Source organism: Hipposideros armiger, unplaced genomic scaffold (genome assembly GCF_001890085.2).
Source record: "Hipposideros armiger isolate ML-2016 unplaced genomic scaffold, ASM189008v1 scaffold_23, whole genome shotgun sequence".
In the NCBI taxonomy this organism is placed as follows: domain Eukaryota; kingdom Metazoa; phylum Chordata; class Mammalia; order Chiroptera; family Hipposideridae; genus Hipposideros; species Hipposideros armiger.
In genome coordinates, this window is record NW_017731373.1 from 4,528,254 (window position 1) to 4,544,121 (window position 15,868).

The 15,868-nt window shown below is 38.5% G+C and overlaps 1 protein-coding gene across 3 annotated transcripts in view; it reads left to right on the forward strand.

The window, feature by feature from the left end:
- The window catches only part of SPATS2L (spermatogenesis associated serine rich 2 like), a 160,398-nt gene that overhangs the window by 54,759 nt on the left and 89,771 nt on the right, over positions 1 to 15,868 (forward strand). The window lies entirely within an intron of this gene.

Genomic DNA, 15,868 nt, shown 5'->3' on the forward strand with positions numbered 1-15,868 from the left:
TATGTGTGTGTGTGTGTATATATGTGTGTGTGTGTATATATGTGTGTGTGTGTGTGTGTGTGTGTGTGTATATATATATATATATATATATAATGCTAATTCAAAACTAGATCTTTAGCTGTCCATTCTGATTTCTTTGGGGTAGGAGGACATTTTTACATAGGGTTTTGGATATAGACACCTTAATCCAAAGATATGAATGCCGAAAATTCCAGGTCAGTGCAGGAAATTGTTTGACTAAATATTAGTTAGGATACCAAATTGACTGCTGTGATAAAAGCAAAACAGCTGTGGCTTCAAAGAGTAAAAGTCAGTTTCTCCCTTATGAACAGTCTAAGCATACAGCTGATGTGGAAGCTCCCCAGATATGGAACCAGTCTTCTTATCTTGTTGGTCTACCATCCTGTCTTTGTGGTTCCATTTCAAGATCTAGTCACACTTTATCTGACAAGAAGGGGACAAAAGGAAATGAAAAAGCACCCCCCTCTTTGTAAAGGTACAACTAAGAAGTCATGCGTATCACTTCCATTCATGTCCCGTTGCTCAGAACTTAGCTGTATGAGCATACTGAGCTGCAAGGGAGTCTGGAAACTGGCCTTTAGCTGGGTGATCATGCCCCCAGGTAGGACCTCCAAGTTCTGTTACTAAAGGAAGAAGCAGAGAATGGACCTGGGGGGACAACAGTTCACGCTGCCTGTGGCTTAGAGCCAGCCTGAGAAGTATGTTTGGACCATGAGTTCAGCTAGGGGACTTTTAAGCAGCGTAGAAAGGATATAAAGAAGGAGACAATCTTGCTCTGCAGTAGAAGCCCAGACTACTGGATAAGCTTGGTGTTGCAACCTGTGGCTCTCAGGCTTGGTGTTCAATAACAAGGCACACCTATCCTGCTCCTGGAAAAAAAGTTTAAACTGAACTCCACGTATGTCTTTTGCTACTACACAACTGAATTGCAGTGATTTTCTAGGCGAAGTTTCCAGACTAAATAAGTTCAATATAAAATCAAGATCGCAACTTCGCTCAGTTACGGTACTTTCAGGATCCAGAAGTCATGCTACCCTGTCAACCCTTGATCAGATCATCCTATTAGCCAAAGGTGTGCTGCACTTCTCTGAAAGAAGCAGTGACGTCTATTTGAGGCTGATAGTGATAAAAGTAAACCTTTTAAATGCTAGTAAATAAAAATTTTACGTTTAAAAAAATTGTACTACTGCTACCCCTCATTGTAAGCTCTGCATTACTTTAGGAACGTTCTAGGAAAGTAGCCATAAAAAGACACTTTGCTGATTGCAGTGCTATACATACTCCATCTGGGGCTTGCATGTCGTATTTGTTTACATGATTAGCCAGGCGCTTTTTCCTGTTAGTGTCCACATTCATCTTTTTCAACTGTAACCCTGGTTTTCATCTCAACCTGACAAGACCAACCTGGATTTTGACAGTTACACTGATTTTTATCTGTTTAAACTGCTAGAAGCAAAATCTGATTTTGTTCCTGGCTTTTGTTATTGAAAAAAGTAATAAAAACTAAGGCAGAATTAGATCAGGGACATCCATTATTTTAACCAGGAACAAAAAAATTAATATATAGCTCTACCTAAATATTGGATTAATTTTAGTATATGGGGGATGCTGAAAATTGCATTTAAAATTTTGTTTCTCAGCTAGTCATTTATTTCATATACAAACAACATTTCTGTTGTCTATTGTGGAAATAATAATATAATAATGATGAAAACGCTCATTTGTTGAGTGCTCAGTATATACCTGTCCTGCACTGATTTCCATGGTCAAAGCTTAAGCTTTGGATCAGTCCCACCCAAACGGCACAGCTGCGACACAGCAGAGGAAGGAAAATCGAGGAGCTTTGGGTGGAAGATAAACAGTAAGTTTTACTTTAGTATTATTATCCTGTTGACTAGATCATGCATTCTCAACAGGGGCTATATTGCCCCCAAATTGAAAATTGGTTCTTGGGGAGTGAAAAAAAATCAGGTATTATGGCTGAAGTCAGAGTGAAAGGAAGATGTTACTATGAAAAAAAACGGTCACTGAGATGCTATGATGTCGGCTTTGAAGATGAAAGGAGGGGAAAATGAGCTAAGGAACATGGACAGACTCCAGAATCCGGAAAAGGCAAGACAACAGATCCTCCCCTGGAGCTTCCAGAAGGGAAGGCAGCCCTGCCGACACCTTGATTTTTAGCCCAGTGAGATCCATGTTAGAATTCTGACCTACAGAACTGGAAGATAAAAAATTTGCGTTCTTTGAAGCCACTAACTGTGCTAATTTGTTACAGCAGCCCTAGAAAACTAATACACTGTTTCCGCTCCTGTTCAATGAGTAGAATAGAATGATCTATATCACAGGTTTTTTGTAAGCATTAAATAAAATCTATTTGGTGTACTTAGCATAGGAACAGTGTGACATATCCTGGCCTTGCCAGGGTTCAGATAGGCAAGGTTTGCGCTCTGAGTGTACTTTTCCCATGTTTAGGTTGCTGACAGACTTCTTTCTTTGATTATGTCAGTGACAACAGTTAAGTTTTATATTGGCCCTGTCACTTTAAGGGGGCTTTATCGATTCCTCCTCGATTCATCATGTATTGATTTTATATTTCAATTGTGGGAAGTTCCTCTTGGGAACTTCCATGTACTACCCACTCTTAGGTCCTTCCCCAAAGCTATTCTCGCCCTCTTGTCTTCTCCCTCTGTTGCCCTGTCTGAAGAAACACCTGAAACCTTGGTGGAATCTTTGGGGAGGCGGGGATCCAGCAGGAGCAGAGAGGAGAGGGACCAGCTGCCAACACCCCCGTTGGGGAGTGTGAGCAGCAGGTGGCTGCCATTCCATTGAGGCATTTCACATTTCAGCCTGACTGGGCTGGGAAGAATGAACTCGTGTATTGTTTTCTTTTTTTAACTGAAGGAAAGTGTGTGTGTGTGTGTGGTGTGTGTGGTGTGTGTGTGTGTGTGTGTGTGGTGTGTGTGTGTGTGTGTGTGTGTGTGTGTGTGTTTTCATTTTTATTTTTTTAAGTGACTAAGAGAAGTACTTCCAAAAATGAGAATCTTCACAATGTCACATTCACCTTGAGTCTCCCTGAAGACAGTTGGGTAGAGCTTGGTATAAATGAAGTGAAAGCCACAGGTTTTCTCTATCTTTGTTAAGTCAGTTGTTTTCACAGAGAACAGCTTTTGCATGATTACAGGAAAAGAAACCAACAGAATTATATTCCTATCACCCAGTGCTAAAACTATATGTGTTTACATACATTATCTTTTAATCCAAATAACATCAGTGTGAAGTAGATACTATCACTCTCATTTCCTGCTGCGGAAGGGGGAGTAGTTTCCTCATAATATCACTATGAAATAGATAGATACATAGATATTATTACCCCCATTTACAGCTAAGGACCCAGGGGCTCAGGGAGGGTGGCAGCTGTACTGGTCTGGCTGAGACAGCAATGTGACTGCTGTCTGGGGCTGCCACTAGCTGGTTGTCGAGGCGGAACTTTTTGGTTGAGGCCATGTTTCCAAGCCTGGATTTTAGTCCTCAAGGCGCACATATTGGACATATTTTGTGAGCTCAGAGATGCTCAGACTTTACAGTGATACTCTCGTATTCAGACTAACAAAGTATTTATATGGATGGTGGATAAATCAGGAAGCTTGTCTTTACTGTTAGAGCGTTTCTTTCTTCCTAAGGACCAGTGCATCCCCTTCCCAATGTCAAGGGCTCACAGACTTCTTTTGCTCTCCACACCGGTCTGACCCACGTGCTGCCCCAGGCTGTTTGTGAAATGTGTGTCTGGCCATTTCACTCCCTTGCTTGTGACCCTTCAGGGACTCCTTGCTACCCTCAGGATAAAGCTAAGGCTCCATACCTAAGTCACAGGTCTCTCTCTTTCTCTCTCTTCATCTCTTCTTCTCTCTTCATTCAGTTATAGGGATAGTCAGGCCTGAATCGCCTTTGCAACTGGGCATTGGTGTATTCTGGTCCCTCTGCTGATACCACTTTCTTCCTTCTTCATCCTCCCCATTCATCTGGCTAATTCAGGGCCCCATTTAGATTTAACATCCTTCTGGAAGCTTTCCTGGACCCTCCTAATGTTGGTTATTTGTTCCCCATCCCACCCCCAAGTCAAAGTGTTCTAAGATACTTTGTACTTCCTCTGTGATAGCTTGTGTTGACTTGTGTCCCTTTTACTTGTCTGGTAATCCTCATTAGAATCAATATCTTTCAGGCCAGGGTCCATATTTCATTCACTATTCTTCTACTTAGGATTTATCACAAATCTATGTATATAAGGAAGTACTCAAAGTTTTTTTTTTTTAGTCAATAGAGAATGGAAAACGTATGTTCAAGTCCTGACCCTGCCACTTTTTTTTTGGGTGGCTTTTTTTTTTTTTTTTTTTTTAGCTGAGCCATCCTGCTACCTATTGGTAGCTTAGCGGCTGCTCAGCTCAGGCTGGCATCGAACTGCTGTTGCTCAGAGCTCAAACTCTTGAGCGACCTCTTAACCAACTGAGCCACTTGGCCAGCCCTAGTTGTGTGACTTTTGACAAGTTCCTTATATGCTTAGGACCTTAGTTGCCACATTTATAAAAAGAGAAATTTCATTGAGATGATACAAAATTCCTTTCAAATATGAACACAGTGGGATTCTAATGCAACTTATTGGCCATCCTGAAAGCACAAGTCAACAATCATATCTTGCAAATGATAAGTTGGGAGTATTGCCATAGATTTCATTTCTTAAACATAGATTATTTCACTCTATCCACTTTTATACATTAATGGTCACCAAATTCATACCTATATGTGTGTTGATATTTCTGTCCTTGACCCAAGGGTTTATTTTCTGCAAGATATTCTCTTCATTTACATTGATTGGCACTTCCGATTTGAGCCTCTTAAGCCTGAGAAAATAATAACTTCTGTTTATGTGCACTGTTGTGTTCTTATGTTTGTTTTTATTTTTATTTACTTTTTTTTTAAAGATTTTTATTGGGGAATTGGGGGATGGGAACAGCGCTGGGGAATTGGGAGAAGGGGAACAGACAAGTTGCTGTCGTTTTGTTCTTCAGTGTAGTTGTGGAGGACGTCTTATGTTTGTTTTTAGCTAGAAGGAATTACTAAGATTTTAAGTGAAGGTAATTAAACTATTAGATGAGAACAGCAGTATCAAACAAAAATTGCAAAATTTGCTGATTATCCATGGACTTGAGTTGGTAGTAGACATAATACCATATATTAACTGTGTGGAATATTTGATATGAAAATAAAAGGAAAAAAGAAAACTACTAACATGCCAGTAGTTAATGTGTGAATGTCAAGTGTAAATCGTTGCAGTAGCTCACACGACGTCTGCTAGGTTAACTCTTTGGTAAGGAATCCATGTCAAACTGCAAGATTGTATTTGAGCTTATACATTTTGGAGAATGCTTCCTTTTACATTCTTAAAGCTTATTATCATAGAAATCAGAATCTTACCATGTTTCAGGTACTTCTTGCTAGTAAATTAAGATGTATAATAATCTGAACTAGTAATTTACTAAGAGTTTCTATAGGTGCTACTAATTTTTCCTAAAATTTGCTCTACATTTCCTGGTAATTGTGACTGATTCAAAATTTGAAAATAGACTGAAAATTTTTAAAAAATTACTTTTCAACCTTACCGCAAAGTATTGATCAATATTATTGAATGATATATGTTATTGAATGGGATAAAACATCAGTATTCTAAGTAAACTTGCTACAAATAATTTTTAGTCTCTGTTCTTAATTGAAAGTTTTCTTGCCCAATGCAGTATTTCTTTTATCTTTGGACAAAACTGTATTTGGCCTAGTTTATCGGCTAATTAGCATTAGGGATTTTTTTTCTCTCTCCACTACTTTCATGTGTTGTTGCTTATTTAGCAATCCATGATGATCTCTGACCTCCTGACTCAGCAAAGCCCACTTCCAGGTCAAGTGGCCATGACCCTGTGTGGACAGAGCATAGTCTGTAAGCAGTGCATCAGGAATACACCAAAAACAAATGGATTTGTTGTTTCTCTACTGCCTAGTTACTCTTAGCTCAAATCACAGCCAATGAAAATGATTTAATGACTCAAATTTTTGGTACATCAATCTTGATAAAAATCTATATTTTTCAAGAAAATAAAAGTATATCTTTATTTTATATGGAAAATTATAGCTTATTTGGGGAAAGCTTTTGCATTTGATTATAGATTACTTAAATTACTTTGCAAAAAGTAAGTTAAAGAAATTAAGAAAGTAATGCTTGTATTTACATGTCTTAGTATTGAAAGTGAATTCCAATTTTTATGCTACATGTGAGGTATATGGATATGTAAATGAAAGTTCAAATCCTAAAAGTTACTGGTCATGTTGATGATCAACTGAAAATATTATAAATTCAGCTATAATCTTTAAAAATGTTAATTATTTCCATCATTATGATCAGTGATTCTTAATGGTGGGTGGTAAGGGTTGTAGTTTATAAACAACCTAGTACTTTGTCTCATAGCTCTGATTTTTAAAATTACTATACTTAATTTGATATTTCAAATAACATCATAGGAAAATAAGAAAGTTTTCATTACCAATAATTGAGAAACCCTGTTTTAACTAATCTGCAATTTAAAATAGGTTGGTCAGGGGCCAGCCAAGTGGCTCAGTTGGTTAAGAGCTCACTCAAGAGTTTGAGCTCTGAGCAACAGCGGTTTGATTCCTGGCCTGAGCTGAGCAGCCGCTGAGCTGTCAACAGGTGGCAGGATGGCTCAGCTTAAAAGTAAATAAATAAATAAAATAAAATAAAATAAAAAAGGTTGGTCAATGGCAGAATTTTTGACAGAGAAGAAACGGAAAGAAAATGAGTTATTCCCATGGTGCAGGAATCCAGACATTCTAGAGAAGGCAGAAGCGTGTGTATCCAAAAATCCAAGAGAGGACACACACTTGGTGAGGTTAAAAGGAGGAAGAAAAAATACAGTACCTAGAAAAGTCGCTTGTACACAGTAGGCACTTAGTAAATAGTTTTGAGTGAATAAATGAACTTAGACTGCCCAAACATATCAAGCATGGTACAGTTAACTTCTGATACAGCATACAAAAGTGACATGAAGGTAATTGTTAGGAGCGATGAGAGACAAGCAATTTGGACTATCTGCTGAAGTCTTATTCATGTTTAAATGAAAACAGGGTCTCAGATACCAATTTACCTCACTCACATTTTCATCTCTGTGAAGGTAAAGAAAATGAAGGGAACTGTTATTTTGAATCTAATTTTAACCAAAAAGAGATTGATTGGCAAAATAGAAGTGGAAGGAACATTTATCTGTTTATTTAATAAGTATAGAGTGTCTGCTATGTGGCAAACTCTTGGAAGGTTGTGGCCATATCATTTTAGCTTTTGTGATAACCAAGGAGCAGATGAGGGCTATAGCCAGCTATGCATTACAGCGTTTAGGAGGGAACTTTCAAATGTTCAGAGAAGTAGATGTGAGTCTATAGCCTGAGACACTAAAATAAGATGACCAAAGAAATGAGAAACCCAACCCTTTAAGTTCAGATTAAGGCCCTTTCTGTGTGCTCCCAAAGCTTCCTTCTCAAATCCAGTATCATACTCGATCATAATTGCCTTTCCACTCATCTCTATTTATTGTGGAACTTTAAGCTTGAAGAGGGCAGGGCTGCATCTATCATGTTTATCTTTATATCTGAGCAAATAGAACAGTACTTGGCACATAGCTGACACTTAATGAATCTCTCTCTCTCTCTCTCTCTCTCTCTCTCTCTCTCTCTCTCTCACACACACACACACACACACACACACACACACACNCACACACACACACACACACACACACACACACACAATATACACCACATACTTCAAGTCTCTAACAGTCCACATTTTTCTGAATGATTAGAATTAGAGGTTTGAAAGTTCTAAAAATGAGGAAGACAGATGGCTGTGACTACAAAGGGCATGTTCAAATTAACTAAAAATATAAAAGACCATTTAAAGAAGAATGCAAGGACAGGCACATAACCAAGAACAAATACCAAGGAAAGATAATCCCATTAGAATAATGTAGGGAAGCCTAGAGTCCAGAATGAACTGAAGTATGTAAAAAATTATAAAAACAACAAAAGACACTTAAAAAACTGGCAAGGAATAATCCTGCGGAAAATGAAATCCTACAGGAATGAGTAAGCCAGACAGAAAACTGGAATGCTTGTGATGTCAAGAGTGGTGTGCCCATTTTTCATAATAACATAGTCATAATTTCTATCAAGACTATTTTTATAATAGAATTTTGTTTTACTTTTGTAGAAAAAAAGAATAAGAAAGGGATAGGATCTCTGATGAGAATAACAAAGGACTATTTGTCTCTTCTTATTCTTGCCTTTTAATCAAGGATCATAATTTCCCACCTGGGAAGGGTAGAACAAAATGTCATTATGAGGGAGCCGAGGTGCACAGCAGCATAATACTAGATCCTTAGCCTTTCGTCGTGGATCGGGGTCTCCTGGCCCAAACTGTATTTACAGACCTGAGAACCTCACACCTGTGACTGTCCCACTTCAGCCCATCATCTTGGAATTTTAGCAAATGGAGAAACCCCCAAAAGCCTGGAGACTGACAAAAAGAGGAAATAGAAAATCCCAGCAACATTCTAGAATTTATTCTGAAACTTTCCAGAACACCAGAAAAGAAAGTACCAATAAGAAGTCAAGCAGGACTAAATGATTTTCCTGTTTAATAGAGTAAATGGAATGCAAGATGAAGAAAATGTAGATATGGTGTATATGAATTTCATCAAGGCAGTTTTCATAATATATCAATATTTCATTGTCGATTTAATATAAACTAAGTAAAGGAAGCATTAAGTGGATTCACAGCTAGGTTTACATAACCAAACCCAAACAGAGTGCTAAAGAATGGGTCTATGTGATCACAGGGGGTGATCTATAGACATCTAGTTGTGTTTTATTCTAAATCTCTTTATCAATGACTTGAATGATGATGAATCTGATGAAAATAGTAGAAATAACAGACATCTATTGAACTCCTGTGTGTCAAACACTGTTCTATTCCTCTGTATGTGTTTAATCCTTGCAACAATTCAAATGAGTAATCTGCGCACAGAGACCTTAATTTCCTCAAGGTCACACAGTTTTTAGGTGGCGGTGCTGAGACTCAAGCCTAGACTGTTTCCTTAGTGGCATAATGGCATTAAGTTAGATAAATGATCTCCATCAATTTGTGAATGGCCAAAGTGAAATGTACAGCTAAAGTGCAAAGTTATAGATTTGGTATCTAAGAGAACTCTAGTAGACTGGAAAAAAATTGGCCAAATTAAAAAGGCAAAAATAATTTGAGCCAGATATAAACTCATGTACTTAAGTTCCAAAAATCAACTGTAAAAGTAAAGATTGGGGAAATGGGCTTTATTAATTGATCAAATGAAGAAGTCTTGGGGGTTTCATTTAATATAGGCTCATTATGACCAATGTGTAGTGTGATGTGATTATCAACAAAATGTAATCTTAGGCTGCATTAACAAAGGAATAAAGCCACAGCATGATTATATATACACTTATAGCTATATGATATACGTCATATATGCTTATGTATGGGGGTGAGACGCCTGAGCACTGAGTCACATGAGGACACCCTCAAAAATAAAGTTCTAAAGGCCTGACAATACAAAATGTCTTATAAAACAATTTAGGAATCTATAAAGTCCTTTCCAACTCTAGTATCCTATGATTCAGTGAATGATTCTGTACTAGAATAGAGAAAGCATACTTAAGACAAACCTATTTTGGAAGAGTGGTCAGATTTATGAAGGCAGGAATAGGAGCATTGCATGGGAAGTTACAGGAAGGCGGTTGGCTGAGTTTTATCTAAGAATTTACTCACAATTATTCTTGTGCAGAAGAAGCCATGTTAGGAGGCATTGAATCTCCATCATGGAATTTGTTTGAACTGAGGCTAGCGGGCTACTTAATGAGGTTGTTGGAGAGGAAACTCACTTACAGTGGTGATCCTCAGTAAAAGTTTGTTAATGAGCACTGAATGAATGAATGAATGAATGTGCTCAGCATATGCTATCTCTTGCTAAAGGGATGCCAGTGTTATCAGACATGAGAATCTTTGTAAAGAGAGGCTCATTATTCAGAGGTTTGAAGAAGAATTCTTTGTCATGGTTAAATTTATTTTTTCCCATCATGCATCATTGCTTCAAGATTTTTTTAGAAACTAAACTAAAATTGTGACCATTATGTAGCCTTTCCTCAGTCCTTTCCCCATGCTTTCCATGAGATATCTAGAGTGGTCTCATTTTATCTAGTCATGTTGTTTGAAAGCTTGAAATGAAAAATAAAACCAAGTTAACTCTGGCTGGTAGCCAGCCATTCAGAAATAGATATTTTTTAAGTAGATTAATTTTCAAAAATATTTTCCCTCTTTAATACTTCCTCATATTTTTAAAAGAAGCATTTAGCAAAACAACAAGATTGTCTTCAGTGTCCAGTTATCTCTTTTCCAAGACTGAGTTGGTAAATTGCATAATATTAGCTATTGGTCATCTCCCAGGGTATAACACCAGGTAAAAATAAAACCAAATGAAATATTTAATGTAATTTATGAGTTGTTTTCCTAGAGCTGAGTGAAACTCAGCTACATAGTTTTATTTGTTTTGGAGCCTTTAATATTAGTCAGATTACAGCATATGTTTTTGCAAAACTAAATGGACAAAAACATCAAATTACATCAAGTTGAAATGGTTAAAAAAAAGTTTTCAATTTAGCATTTCAAGAAAATAGGATCTAGTTTCAGAACCTTGTAAGCAAAATATGACAATGGGGTGGGATGGAAAATTGGGGCGGGGTGGGGGTGAGAAGGAACACGCCCATTTTCTAAAAGGAAAATGAAACAAGAATGTTTTCTCTTCCCTACATTATGAACAGGACAAGCGTATAATTGAAACCACACCATATAACACCTTTTTACATACTGCCTTCTGATATCATCTAATTGCTTACTGCCTGCTAGTCTTATCTCCCTTCAGGAGCCAATCTTACAAATACACTGCAGTACAATTAGCTAAACACATTGCAACTAGCCGAGACACACAGTGGACCCCCAATAAATACTGATTGATTGACTGTGTGCCCTGTGCAGCTTGGTTTTTTCCTGGCCTCACACGTGACTTGCTTGTTTCTGCCAGAGAGGTTTCAGTTTTGCTCTTCTTCTTACCTGAAATACCATTCCCATTATTGCAGTATTGCCTCAAAGCAGTGGAAAAGAGCGCCTTCTCTCGGAGCCCCTCTCTGATTAAACCCACCTAAACCAAAGCCATCTCACCCCTCTGGAAGCTCCTTTTATTAGCATAGTTGTAGTCATTTCATAATGATTTGTTTAAGATTCTGTTACTGGCGTTCTTATTTCTCTTGGCTCTGCAACCCCCATGCCCACAATATATACCCCTCAGGAACAGGCATATATACAGTGAAATATTACTAATAATTTTTATGTAATATTTTATTACATAAAAATGAATGAAACCTTGCCATTTGTGACAATATGGATGGACCTAGAAGGAGTAAGTACTATGCTAAGTGACATAAGTCAGACAGAGAAAGGCAAATACCATATGATTTCACTTACATGTGGAATCTACAAAACAAAATGAATGAACAAACGGAAACAAACTCATAAATACAGAGAACATTTTGATGGTTGCAGATGGAGGGGGCTGGGGAATGGGTGAAAACGGGGAAGGGATTAAGATGTACAAATTTCCGATTATAAAGACGGTCACAGGGATGTAAAGTACAGCATAAGGAATATAGTCAATGATATTGTAATAACTATGTATGGTGCCAGGGGGTACTAGACTTCTTGGAGGGGGTCACTTCGTATGTTATATAAATGTCTAACTACTATGTTGTACACCTGAAACTAATGTAATATTGTATGTCAACTAATTGAAAATGTTTTATACGATTATTTTTTGATATATATATCTTTTCAAAAGAACAGGCATTGGACACACACATGGATGCCCCTCCACATGTCGTGTCCAGCCCATGGGTAACACTCGAAGACATGTTCTGCAGCTTAATAATGACATTTTTAGTGTTGGAAAAAAACCAGACAACCCTGCCTGCTTGTCTCTATCAGCCTGCCAGGAATGGGTATAAATGGAATCAAGGCTGTGAGAGATGGATCTTTTTCATCAAACAAGTGACCAAAACCTAATCCATGTACACCTGAAAATTGCCTTCAGATAGATTGGATGACTAACAGAAAGTCTTCCAAAGGGAAATAATATATGGTGTTATATTTATTTGAGAGGCCTCTACAATATTTGAACTACTGTACAAAAACAATTTTGATTTATTCAATCTTTAGAAAAACGATTTGGAAGAGATTACCTTACATATTGCTAAGGCTTATAGACCATCATAAGCATTTGATACTTTCCAAACTCCCCCCCAATATCAGTTGAGCCACAGGGCAGGCTGCAGCTCAATGCAAGGTACAGGTTGAGGTGTCTGCTCCTGGGGCTTTTATGCTGCAAACTAAAGGAATAAGGCCATGAGGAGGTTTACAGAGAATCCGAAGCGTGCATGTGGGTGTCAGCAGCAAAATAGACCCATATCTATGGGCCGAGTTACAGGGGTATATAAAGGGGAGGTTAGTGGTTAAATGTGTTTAGCATTGGATTGAAAACCAATTATTTTTTGTTTTCTAATACTCCATAGAAAAGGTAAAATTTCAGTCTTTCTGTTTTGGACCAGGCTTTGATGGAGAGAAACTGGAGGGCTAGTCTAGTGATCGGATTATCCCAGTACAAGGCTCTGAGTTAAGAAGAAATAAAATAAGTAGATGTTGGGGAAGTTACTTGGTTAGTGATGGGATACATGGGGACCAATGTGGGAAGATGTGGAGGGCTTCGGTGCTCGTGATTAGACCTTGATTCTGAGAAACATTGCAGGGTTGGAGATATGGGGACAGGAGGAGAGGGAGTGGATTGGAAGGTGTGTAAAGTGGTGTGGCTAGAGCAGCATTTGATAATGCTTATTTTAATGGTGGCATTTAAAGTGATAACCCAGTACTAAGTGGCATTTAATGGTGGCATTTAAAGTGATAACCCAGTACTAGGTGGCATTTAATGGTGGCATTTAAAGTGATAACCCAGTACTAGGTGTTGAAAACTGGTGAATAAATGATTAAAGACTCAGGGCAGCCAAGAAAGGAAAAATAAAATGAGAGGACATTTATTCTTCTTGTTCTACCTGCCTTTATGGGACATTAAATTGTCAAAGGCATTCTACTAGGTAATTTGCAAAAGAGAAAGGAGAAATAGAATTTATCAGAGCCAGACTTTTTAAAAGAAAGCAATTGTTTTTGTAATTCATTAAATCTATGAATATCTTGTATGTTTGCAGCACTTTTGAAGTATTTATTAATTTTCCCAAAATAGCACATTTCGGGTAAAAAATTTCTATTTTTTATTATAGGTAGGAATTGAAATTAAATCTACTAAGATAGTGCATATGACCTCTAGAATTTTGAGCATATCATAAAATGGTCAAAATGAATTTTTATTATCTGTGATTGCATTAGAATAAACTCAAGGGCATTAACATCATATTCTTTCCTTTATCCATCGTGATATAATTATCTGAGATCAGAATGTTTGAAAGAAGATTTAGTCATTTTTAGATTGCTCTCTTAGTAGCTCTAAGACTTTACTTGAACTTTGCCCTTTCTGTGTTGTAACTGCTTGTTATCCTCTGAAGAGAAGTACCTTAGCTTTGAATTTGAATTCTAGAGCCCTGATCACATCTGGTAGACACAAGGCAGGAACTTGTAACCTGGCACTGGTTTCTGAGCCATGCTACAGGGAAGAGATATTAGTATAGTTTTGCATTCACTTGTGCTTGTGCTGAAGTTTTAAGATCATGGGAAACAAATAACCCTGTGGACATAGAGCCCTGAGACTTTATGTCCCTTTTAGCAGTGCTGCAGTCGGCCTTGGCCTTGGGCTGCCACCCACACCTCCCTGGATTTTCCCCAGTCCTACTGTAATGTGGCAGTGTGCAGGGGGAGGAAAAAGTGTAGCCAAACGAGGGCAGTTTGTGGTCAGAAGGTTGTGTTTCAAGGGCCACCTCCATCACTGCCTAGATGCACGACCATAACCTTAGTTTCTCATCTGCAAAATGAGGATGGTGAGAAAGCAACACCCATGGCATGGAGGTGGGGATAACTACTGGGGGTTAGAATGGGGAAGGCTTTCTTACCTGTCAGTCCTTCTCTACCAACAGGTAAGTTAGTCCTATATATGTTACCTTGTTTGCTGGTTTGCTTTTTAAAAATCTAACACGTAAGTTCAGCATGTCCTTAGGAAGACGATGTTTCTCTTTAAGGTTGGTTCTCTCTTGGCCCCCACCATTGGAGCCCATCTTGCTGGCCACCCACGGTCAAAGGTGGCACAAACTTCGTGACTGCAGTCCCAGCCTGTGCTGCCTCTTAAAACTTGGGCACAAGCAATAGGCTATACAGGAATCCAAAGAGACTATTTTTCCATTTATATTTATTTTGTAGCACATACTGTGTGTCAAGCACCGTTTTAATTACTTTATAAGTATAAACTCATCCTCATTACCACCCTATGAATAGATTTTACTGAGGAGGAAACGAAGGCATAGAGGGGTTGAGTAACTTACTTAATTCCCAAAACTAGTAAGAGGCGAAGTTGGGATTCAAACTTGGTAAATTGTAATTACTTATTTTCTATCATAAGAAGATAAGGAAGAATCTAAATAGCAGAAAATAGGCAGTGTTCCCACTTTATGATCGTTTAAGGGCCCAAGACACTGTGGTTGTTGGCAGAGGCACCTTAATTAAAACAGATGCTTCTGCCTCGTGGCTGGCTCTAGGGATTCCCTGACCGCCTTTGACCATGGGTGTTAGCAAGAAGGGCTCCAATGGTGGGGGCCAGGAGAGAGATAACCCTAAAGAGAAATAACACCTTTCTAAGAACATGTTGAATTGGGTGTTATTTTTTTTAAAAGCAAACCAGCAAGCAAGGTAACATACAGAGGGTGCCAAAAAAAAAAATGTGTACACATTTTAAGAAAGGAAAAAACTATTGAAATTGTAATACAATGAATGACGCTAGCATTCATTTGATTGACGCCATCTTTTGAGCGAACGTCATACTACATACACATTGCTACCGTAATTCAATTCAACTTCAAAAAGTAATACATAGATAACATCTCTTAAAATGTGTACTTTTTTTGGCACCCCAGGTATATAGTACTAACTTGCCTATTGGTAGAGAAGGACTGGCAGGTGAGAAAGCTTTCTCCGTTCTGCCCCCCAATAGTTATCCCACCCCCATGCGCCTCACACTAGCTTTCACTGGTAAAGACGGAACATTCACCATGAAAACTTCATTCCTTTGGGTGAGAGCATGGCCCCTGCTAACATGCACGGACCCCTGCACGTAGTAGTACATTATTTACTTAGCACAAACTTAGCCAGCAGATGCTTCCAGTCAGATCTAGAACCAGGAACAGGTGTTAGAAGCGGGAGGGAGGACAAGGAGCGCCAGGGAGCAGCGCTAGGAATGTGTGCTAATTGACTGGGAAGGCTGCCCTGGTGTCACCGGAAGGTTAGGAGAAACCGACCTTTGGAATAGTGACTGCAGTCCCAGCCTGTACTGTCCCTCAGCCTCTGGGCAGTCAGTGTAAAGGTTGCAAATCAATCCAGCCTTAGACTTTGCCTTTCCCAAGATAAGAATAACAGAGAACTGGGCATTCACTAACTGGGAGGGGC